At 47.0% G+C, this 12,905-nt stretch overlaps 1 protein-coding gene across 1 annotated transcript in view; it reads right to left on the reverse strand.

Moving 5' to 3' along the window:
- Positions 1-12,905, reverse strand: part of CLSTN2 (calsyntenin 2) — a 578,785-nt gene that overhangs the window by 342,525 nt on the left and 223,355 nt on the right. The window lies entirely within an intron of this gene.

Consider the following 12,905-nt stretch of genomic DNA (forward strand, 5'->3'; position numbering starts at 1 on the left):
AGCAGCTTGCAAGCCACTCAATCCTTTTCAATTCAAATCACCAAATATTTACTGAGAACTTCTAATCTGGATGGTACGCCAGGACCAATGGATAAGCAGGCTTGCCCCGCTCAGTATGAGCAGCAGACAATTAAATAGATTGCATGGAGAGTGCAGCAGAACCCAGGGCTGAGCCCAGGAGCAAACATGTGAAAGGCAAGGAGAGAAAATGACAGATCGGCTTCAGGGTGTCGTACCATAGCAGTTCAAAAATCTCACAGACCATGCAATTCAAAGACAAATATATTTTGTTACCAAAAAATTGAAATCTATGCACGGTTTTCCCACAATACATATTTTTCATGAACGCCTATGCATGGACTTCAAATTTTTTACGCCAAAATAAACTTATCTTTGAGTCCCATTTCCTGTGAACTCTTTGAGGTAGCTTTGCATAGCAATGTGTCATTCATTCATTGAATAAACTAATTGCTGCCCACTTGCTGCTGAATGCTAGTTAACACAAATGGATTCTGACACTGCCTTTCAAGAGGAGTGAGAAGGTGAGCTCATGTGTCCACAACCATAGCCTTGTGTGATGAGAGCTGGGGCAGAGGACAACAGCGCAGGGATTGGGGAACACAAGGATGGACGCCATGGATGCCACTCTGAAGACAATGGTCCATTGCACATGACGCTGGTGCAGGACCAAGTGAGAGCCTGCTTATAGGCAGGCAGAATTAAACAGGCACTCTCACCAGTCTCCTGCTATCTGGCTCAAGACCCTCTTGGCAGATCAGCTTCAGACACGTGTAGTCATGCCTGTGGGACCCAGTGTGTGCCTGCGAGGAGAAGGAATGGACAGGTATGGTGGGAACCAATGGGCAGGCAGACATAGCCCAGTGCTTGAAGGAAAACAGAATTGCTACACATGAGACAGGATTGAGATGGCTGAGATCAGAGTCCATAGCAGTAAAGACACTGTTTGGGGTGCCCATGTCCCATATATCAGAGGGCCTGGGTTTGAGTACTGGCTCTGCTTTTGAGTCCAGCTTCCTATGTATGCCCACCTTAGGACACAGCAGATGATGGCTCAAACACTTGGGTCCCTGCTTCCCATATGGGAGACCCAGATGGAGTTCCTGGCTCTTGGCTTCCACCTGCCCCAGCCCTTATAGGCATTTGGGAGAAACAGTTGGATGGAAGATCTATCTCTGTTTCTGTCTCTGTATCTCTATGTCTCTCTGCCTTTCAAATAAAAGAATCTGCAGCAGGGACTGGAGTTGAAGGTGACATTCCACAAGACAGCTCAGGCCTGGATTTGACCACATCACTAGTACCTATAGTACCTAGAACCTGGGCACATCCATCCATGTCTACAAAGGGAAGCCTTTATAATAAATCAGGAAGAACAGTATCATTGGGCCTGCAAACAACCTGTGTGTGTGAATCCTAGAATGAAATAGGCCAGAGGAAGAGGAGGAGTCCAGATTTGCTGGACTGAGGAGAGAGTGATTAAGGAAGGACCTGGGATGACCCAAGAGCATATCCGCACGATGGCAGGTCAAGGAGGACAGCACCAGAGTGACCCAGAGGCTGCGAGAGAACACGCTCCAGATGTGAGGCTGGGATGGAGCCTCCTCAGGGCTGTGGGTCTGCACGGTGGCCTCACTGCAGACAGGACAGGAAGTAGGGGGCAGCGAGGTGACAGGGTTGGGGGTGGGACAGGCAAATGTGTGCTGACATCTTACTTCTTTAGGGGTTTCAAGAGAGAGACACAAAAAGGGGCAGGGCTAAAGGGATGTTCTTTGTACAGTGGATTTGGGGACAGTTGCTGTAGCATGGGTTAAGCCTCTGCCTGCAGCACCAGCATCCCATATGGGCACTGGTTCAAGTCCTGGCTGCTCCACTTCTGAACCAGCTCCCTGCTGATGGCCTGGGAAAGCAGCAGAGGATGGCCCAAGTGCTTGGGCCTCTGCACCCATGTGGGAGACCTTAAAGAAGCTCCTGACTCCTGGCCCCTGGCTTTGGATCAGCCCAGCTCCAGTCGTCGCAGCCATTTGGGGAGTGAAACAGTGGGTGGAAGACCTCTCTCTGTGTCTCTCCCTCTTTCTATAACCCAGCCTCTCAAATAAATAAATAAATCATAAAAAGAGTGTAGAGACTTGACCCTTGCAACTCACAGCCTGTTATGATCAGGAGAGGGACTTTTTTCCAAATGTGCCCACAATTCCCAAATTTATTTTCACCCCCCAAATGTCCACTCTGGCCGACACACTGCACTGATCCAAAGGCAGGAGCCAGGTGCTTCCCCCTGGTCTCCCATGTGGGTGCAGTGTCCAAGGACTTGGGCCATCCTCCACTGCCTTCCCAGGCCACAGCAGAGAGCTGGACTGGAAGAGGGGCAACCGGGACAGAACCGGCGCCCCAACCGGGACTAGAACCTGGAGTGCCAGCGTTGCAGGTGGAGGATTAGCCTAGTGAGCTGCGGCGCCAGCCCCCAAATGTATTTTCTTTTCTTGCCGTCAAACTTTTCTCTTAGTATCACTAATGTGCAGAAAGAATCCCCATCACCCTGGGAATCATGTTTCCATTAAAAAATGCAGAGTATGGTACTTTAATGAAGACCATGGCCACCCAAGCCAGCCATTGCAAGGAATGTCATTTACGATGGCACTCAGCTGGAACTTGGGTAAATAATAATAATTTTTAAAGTTTGTAGATCATATTGAACTTGGCTTAATAGGTCCTCTCTCCAGACCTCAGAAAGGATGGCTCATAAAAAAGTAATTAGTTTATATAGACTGTCAAGGTTCATGGCGGACAGCTGGCCTTTGATGCATCGTCTCTGATTACAGGCAGCTACAAGACAATAAAATTGAGCTCTGAACCCACGCCAAGGTATTCGGTGATCTCACTCCGGACACTCTGCCAAGCAGAATGGCCTATAAAAGCCTGCTTGTACTCCTGCTCTTTGGTTTGAAATCTCAAACAAGTCTTAGGCATTTAAGACTCGCGTCCATAGGCCCAGAATTCCTATTAAAGTAAAAACCACTGACCTTATGAATTCATGTTCATAATTAATATTTGTGGCCTGCTCCAATTGCAGACCTATTCAATACGGTCACCGTGGTAAGCCACAGAAATGGCTCCTGGAGAAGGGATTGCAATCGGAATTAACTTGTCTAAGCTTGGCTATTAAACGGTCCAATTACTGACAGTTGGCGTTGGTTTTCAATCATCATTGATTTCACTGTGATAATTACCAGCTACAGCCTTTTAAGAGGATTTGGTCAATGCTTTCAGATCCCCAGCTATTCTTTTCTATGCTGCTTCCTTATCTGAGCTTTGTGGCTCCTTTCTGCTCCTATAGCTCAAAGGATACCTGCGTGCCCCAGTCCATCCACCCCCTACCCAATACAGTAAATCATAGGAACAGGGCATTTTAACCAGGCCTCTTGGGTTTCTGGGAATAGAGACATCCTCACTCAGGAGAAAGAGTGCAGAGAGCAGTGCAGCAAAGAGGATGGCTCAGGTTCACCAGGACACTGGGACCGCCTGGAACTGAGGTGGTTCTTCCCTTGGGGAACCTTAGACTCTCTCCTTTCCAGACACACCTGATTCTCCCTGGAGCCAGCCACATCCCCTCTCTCTCATGAATGGGGGCCCACCCTGTGGTTTACATGTGTCCTGCGAGTTTCATCTACAACCCACCCCCTGGCCCCTCGACACTCAAACAGGAAGCCCACTGACTATGTGATCCAGGGAGCAGCCCCAGGTGGTCACTAAGCCACCAGCAATTAAGGGTCCACTGGAGGCCCAGTTTCAGCTGGGTAGAGGACTGGGTCATGTGGCTTGAGATTTGGTCACCCAAGGCAGTGAGTGGGAAAATAACCAAGAACAGCTTTGTGTCATACTTGTCAGTGACACACATCATAATATTAAGGGATCTTAATGCCCCTGAAAGTCTTTAAGCTTGGAGCCCGACAGGTCCTCTGAGCTGTTTTTCCAATAGCAATAGTTTGGGATTTTTTTTAGGTTGTTTTTCCTGATTTATTCTATGAGAAGCCGTGAGTTTAGAGTCCCCGATTGGATCCACTGTCTTTCCCTGAGGCTGCAGTGTCCCAGACAACGCTTTAGAGATGAATGAAGTAAAGAGCTTCCCCAGGGACGGGGCCCGGGATCCCGACCTCAGGAGCATGAGGCTGACTTCCGGCTGAGTCCACTAGACACCAGCCACAGCAGAACCAGAGACAGAAAAAGAGAGGACTGGGTCACAGGGGGTAGAGAATGCTGCTTGGGGGAGGCCCCTTGAGGAACAGTATCGTGCTCCAAAGGGATAGGGGCCAGGCCACACTTTCCCATCAGAATTTCAGAACTGCTTTGGGCCAGTGGTTGCTGTGAGTCTCCTGCTATTCGTCATGTGAATAGGAGTGTTTACTGAGATGTGCTTTCCTCTGGTAGGGATGTGCAGGAAGATAGCTATCTCAGGTCACCGGTCCCTGGAGCCAGCGGGACTGCACCCAGTCCTAATGAGCCTCACACACTCCTTGGCTTCAAGCTAGATGCTGTGATAGGACACGGCACTTGGGGGTCCCAGGACAGCGGTGAATGTGTCTTGCATGAGGAAAGGATGTGAACACTTGTGGCGAACAGGCAGGCTGTGATAGGGTGAAGGCCTTGATGCCCCTCACATGTCATCTCTCCATGCCTTTTGGTGGTCCACTCCTGCACTGCCTCTGGGAGTGGCCAGGTGACTAGCTTTATCCAATGGGATGGTAGTTACAACAACCTGTCACAAGTAGCTGTACACAAACCTGCTTGCACATTTCTGCCTTTGGCCTCTCCGCAAGCATGACAGGGACATGCTCCAACTAGCCTCGTATGAGGATACACAGGGAGAATGTGTTATCCCACCTAAGGTCCCCCAGAGCAGACAGTACACAGCCCAGCTGCCTACAGACACCTGCGCAAGCACAGTGAGGGTCAGCTGAGCCTGACTGAGACTAGCCGAGCTACCCAACCAGCAGGTAGACTCACAAAAACAATGAATGGCTGTTTTCTGATGCACCTAAGTTTTGATGTGGTTATTATACAGCAAGAGTTAACAAGACATCTAGGCTGGAAGTGAAACATCACCATTTCTACTACACTCTGGGAAAATCATACACTATGGCTTAAGCTTAGTCTTAACATCAATGAAATGGAGATATTGATATATAATACTGCCTATTTCAGAGGCTCATGGTGAGAAGCACATGGTGTGGTGTCTAGAACACAGTGTCTGGTATGGGGCAATAATCAGTGGCAGCTAACTCTCAGTGCTGTTGTGTACAAGTTGTTTCCTACACAAAGACGTGGGGCTGAAGGGACCAGTAAGGGGCTGAAATCTCCACCTGCCAAGCTGTGTGCTCCGACGTGGGACATTATCCATCTGGAAGAAGGGGCACCTGTTTCTAATTTGCTCAGTGGCCATATGGGCTGGCAGCAGTCCCGCTATTATTGTGGATTTCAGTGTGCACTTTTCCTCCTGCTTGAGCATAGTATTGTCATTAACTCGCAGACTCGGAGAACTTGAAATGCCGGCACTCAAGTGCTTCTCTCAAGCTCTCTCCTAGTGCCAGCACTCCAGCCTCCTAACCGGGACTCCACTTCTCTCCTGTTAGGGTGACCAACTCGCCTGGTCTTCCCGGACCTTCCTGGTTCTAGCATTGAAAACGCGACATCCCATGAAGCCCTGCAGTTCCAGGCAGACCAGGACCATCTGCCTCTCGGAATACCTTTTCTTCACCAGACTTCTTGATGGAGAACAGGCCATGAGCATCTGCTAGTTCTCCTAAAACATCAGTTGGCCAACCAGGGTCTCATTGTGCTCAGTGAGGCCCAGAGCCTGGGGAACAGGGTCACCAATGAACAAGTGTGGCAGTCCCGGCCAGCCCCTCCCCTCACCGCTGTCAAGGAGCAGAGCCCAGCCCCGCTGTGGGTTGTCCCTGGGACCTTCACCCTCATAGGTCTTCCTGTACTCTGGCTTTACACCATCCTCCTCTGGATGCAGCCTTCTCAGTTCTCTTCTACAGCTGCTCTGCCCCAGAGCCTGGCCCTGACCACTCAGCACAGGAGGCAGGAGCACAAGGGATGAAAGGGGTGAACCCAGGGCTTCTCATGGGTCTGCCCAGAGAGGAGGAACCAAACACACCCTGACCTCAATTCAATCTCGGTCAAGGCTGGGAGCTGCCAAGCTGGCAGAAGAAAGAGATCAAAAGAACTGAGCCAAAGGGATGCTGCGCATACAAGAGAGGCGGCGGATACACTGGGGCCTCCTCCCCCTCTTCTAACCCTCGCCACTGAGTCAGGAGCATGGGAGTGGCCGGGGCAACAGCCAGGCTGCTCCTGGGGCTTTACACGTGACCTTTGGTCATCATCCTCCCCAGTGACCAGAGCCTGGATGTGAGCAGGTCCGTGGCCATTCCCTGGCTATCACTCCTTCACCCCCAGTTGTTTCCAGCTTTCCAGCAGCTTCTGTGTTGCAGCAGTGACCTCTCAGATCACAGCTTGTCTGTGACTGGGGGCTCCTGGACCCCACCCAGTGTACTGACATACTGAGAGCAGGTCCTTCACCTCAGTGATGGAGCCTAGCATCCAGGGTCACGGGCACGGAGCACTGCTCTGCGGGCTGTGGAGAGGGGTGGGACGGTCAGTCCAGTCCTCACGCCTCCGGCTAATCTGAACCCTATCCTCTGCTCCAAAACTGGGCAATCACAGATCACATGAGCAGTAACATTTGACCAGACAATCTCGGTCTGTCACTGTGTACGGCCCAGCCCGCAAGAGTAAAACCCTCACTCCTGTGCTTGGATGAGAAAGGCATTTCAAACCAAGTTGGCCATGATGGAATGCTTGATACCGGAAAACTATTGTCAGCACCTTAACTATCCAAAAATTTGGGAGTGATTACCTAAACTATGGCATGGTTATATGATGGATAATCATGTTAGCAGTTTAATATTTTGAATAACTTTTAATCTGTTTGGAAAATGTTGAGCATTGAAAGACAAAGACTCAGAGCCATATATACTATAGTCCAAATTAATAAAAATATCTATATGTGAATATTTAAAAAGATAGCAAGGTCTTAGGAATGAATTTGGCCCTATTCTTTATTTTTAGTGATTTCCACAAGCATTCGAGTTCACAGACATTGGTCTCTCTCTGTCCCTGTCCTGCTCATTCTGGATTTCCAATGCTGTGAGGGCAGAGTACTGATGGTAGGTTCCGGATAGTTCTGCACTGGATTGACTGCCGGGAGCACCATCAGATGAGGTGGGGCTGCGCGAAAGTGGCCGCTCAGAGAGCAGACTGGGAGCTGACCCCATGCAAAGGCACTGCCACTGTGAGGCTTAAGGAGATGGTCCCTTTGCCATTAGGACTGTAGCTTACAGAGCCACAGAGCAGGATGGACTGAAACTGGCTGGGTCACCCAGGGCTAACCCCAAGGGTGCTGGACAGGACACAGGGTTCCATGTGGCATTCATTTGAAAATTTCTTGTGTTTTTTGCTGCTTCCGCCCACAACTTAAATGCTTACTTGTTTGCATTCTTTCTTAAAATTTGGATTTAAAAAAAATTTCAAATAAATGTATTTAAAAAGAAAATGCGTGAAATGAAAACCAGCAATACTTGCCTCAGATAGAAAGGTAACCTAAATAAAACACAGCAGGATATTATTAAAACCCTAGCTCAGTAGTGTTGCCTACAGAAGGCTCTGTAATAATATGCCCCACTTTGTCCAGAAGAGAGAACAGCAAGTGGCTGAGAGATGGAGAGGAGGTCTTCAGCTTCCTAAGGTGCACCCTCCTGGACATAATCAGAAAGTCTGAAAGAGAATTCAAAAGATACGACTTGGCGTGGAATCCTTTAATGGTATGTCTGGGTACTGCATACATTTCCCACCACCAATGAGAGATGTGTCCCACGTGGGACCATCAACGGACGAGAATGAAGGCAGGACTCAGAGCATCTGGAGTTGGAGTGGCAGGGCTGATCCATCCCAGGTGGGTAATTTAGAACCATTCACGACATTTCCCTATGTCTCAAAGCTCTCATCCGCAAGATAGAGTCAGGGTATCTACCTTCCGCTTTCACAGTGTTGGTGTGGTGTAGATGTGATTTTGTGTGTGCAGCAGCTGGTACATGTGTGTGTACGTCTGTGTGTCTATGTGGGTGAGTGTATGTGTTTCTAATAAAAGGACACATAGTTTAAGCAAGTCTGGAAGTATATCTTATAACTTATAGATTATCTTACAGGGGTAAACTACAGATACAATGTGAGGAAAGTTTTCCAAACTGTTATTATTTACTGATAGAGTTCTGTGCAACTTTCAAGCTGTTTTCCCTCATATTACTCAGCTGATTGGCCCACAATACCGCATAACCACTCTAGGCAGCATAGCTTGACAGCAGAAGTGGATGAGTACATGAAGCCTTAGAACAAGCTCCAAATCTCCCCTTCTCCTTTCTTTAATAACAGATGATCATTAAACCATTGTACTCAAAATGCCTGTGGCTTACTGACAGCATTAACAAGTACAATTACTCCAGTGATTCTCACTGTTACCACTGCTATGATTATCAGAACCATGACGTATGGGGCTGGCGTTTGGCACAGGTGTGAAGTTGCCACTTGGGACGCTGGAACAGAGTGTCTGAGATTGGCTCTTCTGATCTGGAGTCAGACACGCTACCTTGCACCACAAGGCCCTTAGACATTGAGCCTTATCTCTGCTTCTGATCCAGCTTCCTGCTAATGCACATGTTGAGAGGTGACAGATGATGGCTTAAGGACTTGGGTCCCTACCACTCACTTGGGAGACCCGGAGAGAGTTCCTGGCTCCTGGCTCTGGCCTGATCCATCACCGGCTGTTGAGGGCTCTTAAGGAATGAACTAGTAGATGGAAGATCTCTTTTCCTCTCTGTCCCCTCTCTGTGACCCAGCCTTTTGAATAAGTAAAAATATTTTTTAAAAAAGAACTGTGATCTATTGGTCACCTATTGGCTTCCAGAGAGGGCTCTAGGCACTTTGCATTATATCCTACTTATCCACATAATAACTCAGGGGTACTACTATGATCACTCCCATTTTCAGGATGAGGAAAGTGCCCCCTGAGGAGTTCACTGACCCAGGTAGGGAATGGCCAAGCCGGAAGGTCAAGCCAGGTGTCTGGTAAATGAAATGAGCCAGGAGACGAGGCAAATATCACATAATCTTGCCCATATTGAGGATTAAAAAACCAAGCTGATCTCATAGAAGTAGAGAGCACGGCAGTGGGTCCCAGGGAGGAGGCAGTTAGGGAGGTGGGGGGAGGGGAGATGACGTCAGAGGATGCACAATCATGCTTGGGCGGGGAGTACCTGTCAGGAGATATGCCAGGCAGGGAGGTGACTATGGGGGATGATGACATATTCTCGAAAAGTCTAGAGTGAATGGATGTTGGGCAAGATCACCACGAAATGATTTAACTGTTCCAAGATGTACATGTACTTCAAAACATCATACTGCACATAACACAAACATGCAAGGCCATCTGTTGTTTTAAAGCAATATTTTTGAAAAAGCCTGTGACTGTTAAAATCTCTGTCTTCCTTTTTCACCAGAAGACAACACCACTGTGTGAAAATCCTGGGAAGGTCTCAACCATGAGGCACTGAAGGGGTGGAGGCATGAACGAGGCCCCTGGGCTGGTGCAAAGACAAGGAAGCAGGTGGATGGGCAGACACTGAGCAGGACAGGGGAACTAACTGTGCTAGCCCTGCAGGAAAAGGCGTCTTCTGCTGCACCCAGCACCGCGAGCAGCCCATCAACCCAGGCCAAATCATGTCCCTGACAATTTTCTGGGCAGTCTTCAGAGAGCCACCCAGCCTGAGAAGCCAGCCAATTATGCCTGATAATTCTCTGCAGCCTTGTCCTTAGAAAAGACAAGTCCAGACTGGCCCAATGGAGACAAATGAGCAATTCTATTATCTCCGAAAGGCAGTCTAATTCCCTTCAAATGTGAAAGTCTCCACAGTTTCCTAACAGGCCTCAGTGGGGCACATGTAGAAATTAATAAGTTCACGGTGTGCCCAGCTTGCTTTCATTATCATTTTTTGCCATGCAGGAGACAGGATTTTCATTATTACTCAAGGATTTTTTTTCCACGTCTGATTCTTTTAAGAAGGTCAAGTCTACAGAGCTCAGAGACCGGACTAAGGACGCAGTCAAGTCTAATGGACTTGACTGAAGGCTGAGGAGGTTTCATTCACCGAGTCAGCAGATTTCCCTGGCAGGTGAGGCAGGGATCAGTGGGCACATCCTAGGGAACGGGAGCTCAGAGCAAGCAGTGAGAAGCCCCGGGTCCCGTCCCAGCCTGTGCCAGCCGGCTCTGGGATACAGGGAAGATGCCTAGCGTCTATGGGAGTCACTTACCTCCTGTGGGAAATGGGCAGGGAGGAAGGTCTGGAGAACAAAACTCACATTTACTAAAATTTCACTACCTCTTGAGCCATTGCAACTTGCATCACAGACATTCCTTATCCTGGATCAAAGCAAGAACCCGAGAAAGCTTAGGTGTTTGCAGATGATGACAGGAAGGCAGCCGTCACCAGCTAGTCCACTACATTGTCACTAAATCACACCAGCAAAATAAGCCAGAGAGGGCCAGGCAACTACAGGCTCCTGTCGTGTGGGCAGGAATGTAACTCGGGCAACTTTCCAGCAAAGCAATGTCACACGTTTCAGGAACTTTCAACTTCCTGACCAGTTAATTCCAATTCTGGAAGTCCATCAGAAAAACAGAACCTGAAATGCGGAGATGTAGTCTAACAAAAAATGGAAAGCAAATTGTTCGTCAGTAAAAGAATGGTCAACTATAAAATATTCATAAATAGGCAGTCATTAAATCCCTTGTAGAATATTTAAACAAATGGTAACTTTTCATTAGATGAGTGGGAGTAATAAATTAAATATCAATCTTAATATGTTAATTAATGTAATAGATCATTTATATATTCATCTCATCATGCTATATAATTTAATTTAATAACATTAATATCAATAAGGGGTGTGATCATAAATCTTGAAAAAAAGAGTAGGAAAAATAACTAAAAGGAAACAATAAATGGTAGAAGAGGCCCTTTCTGGGGGCAGGGAAACATATAATTCATGTTTTGTTCTTTGCTATATTTTCCACATTTTATGCACAATGTTTATTACTGTCATAATCAGGAGGTATACAAGTTATTTTCTATCCCTGGATTGTGCACATATATACAGATGTAATCATGATCATTATTTAAATGAAAATCTCATGGGATAATATATAATTCCAAGGGATACGTTAGAAGATTCTCTAGAGAGAAAGTTTTTCCTAAAAAATATTTTTCAAAAAATAGAGGAGTGAGACAGAGCAAAAGTGATATGCAGAGAACTATCTTTTACAAAGCGTACAGCACACCTCAGTGACTAGATTGGAAAGAAAGACCCCTGGGAAAAGGGTGAGGAAACTAACCCATGACTCAGGAGCCATTGATGGGGGGGAGGGGTAAAAGCCTCAGTTGACTTGGAGTGATGGAGCTGGCAGATACGAATTTTTCAATTTTATGAGAATGATAGGGATCTGAAATAAATCTTCAGTATTTTCTTTTTAAGATAAATGCTTTAAAATAGATGCCTGCAGCATGGATGGATGGCCACTGCCTATGTCCTGTCTTAGAGCAAGTCATAAATAACACCGAGAAAAATAGCTTTGACCACTCTTCAGTTTTTACTCTTCAGAGCTTGCAAGATTATATTTTGATGCATTAAGCTAGATTTTGTTTAAGGCAGCTGCAAACAATAGGAATACAGAAATTGTCTTCAGTTAGAAATAACCATTCAGGGCTTGGTTCAGAAGTAAACCTTACTTTCAAGATATGCCTGAACACCTGTGCGCACAGCCAATGGACACAACAAATTTGAGTTTAAAGGCATCTGGTGGATTTATGATTTAAGGAACTTTTTTTAGTGACTCCTCAGAGGAAACTTTTAATTGGGCTGCAGCCCTTCAACCAAGAAAAGTAAACAATCTTTTGTAAATGCAAGCTTTCAACTTTCAGATCTGCTCAAAAGGTGTTTTTCTGTCCTGATTTGTACATAGAGAGCTCATGACTTTCCTGTAGAACAGCTTGTTCCACAACTTCAGTATCTCTGGCCCACCCGAGATGAGAACAGGCCTGCATCCAAGGCACACACCGGGTACCACAGCCTCAACTTTTCAACTGTTAGTCTGATCACATCTACGTGACTTAACCACGTGTGTTCACACCCCATTTGCCATTGGTTTCCTCCGTTAGGTTTGAAAGAGGAGTTATGCATGGAGATGGAAAGATGAATAGCAGGAGCTCCTCACATGGGCAGTGAGAGGAGCCAGGAGTGCACAGTCAGGCCCAAGAGCAAAGCCGCAGCTCAGTTCCATAAATCAGATCTCATTCATCAAGATAAACCAGATCCTGGATTTTTATAACAAATATCTCAGTTTCTAAAGGTTGTATATTTTTAAGCATAGTATATACCAAGCCAGACCTTTCTAAGGTCTAAACAGTTTTGCTAATATTTGTTTTAAAATGACATTCCCAGGGCTTGCTTAGAATTACTGATTAACCTCAATATCATATTAATGATCATATTCCCAAGAAGGGACTGAGCTGGCAGAGTCCTAGGCCAGCAAACAAGGTTTGGGGATGGTAAGTCATCCTCTATGGAAAAGACAGCACGGGCATCACATTTCCACAGAGTCACTGGGACTTCTGGTGATGTCAAAAGATGTATGGAAACGCCCCAACTCTAAACATCTCGGAAGCCACAGTGAGGCTCCCTTGGTGGATACCATTCCATATAGAATCAGGATGAATCTG

This window comes from Oryctolagus cuniculus, chromosome 4 (assembly GCF_051225735.1).
Source record: "Oryctolagus cuniculus isolate XC-2025 breed Fujian yellow rabbit chromosome 4, ASM5122573v1, whole genome shotgun sequence".
Taxonomy (NCBI): Eukaryota; Metazoa; Chordata; class Mammalia; order Lagomorpha; family Leporidae; genus Oryctolagus; species Oryctolagus cuniculus.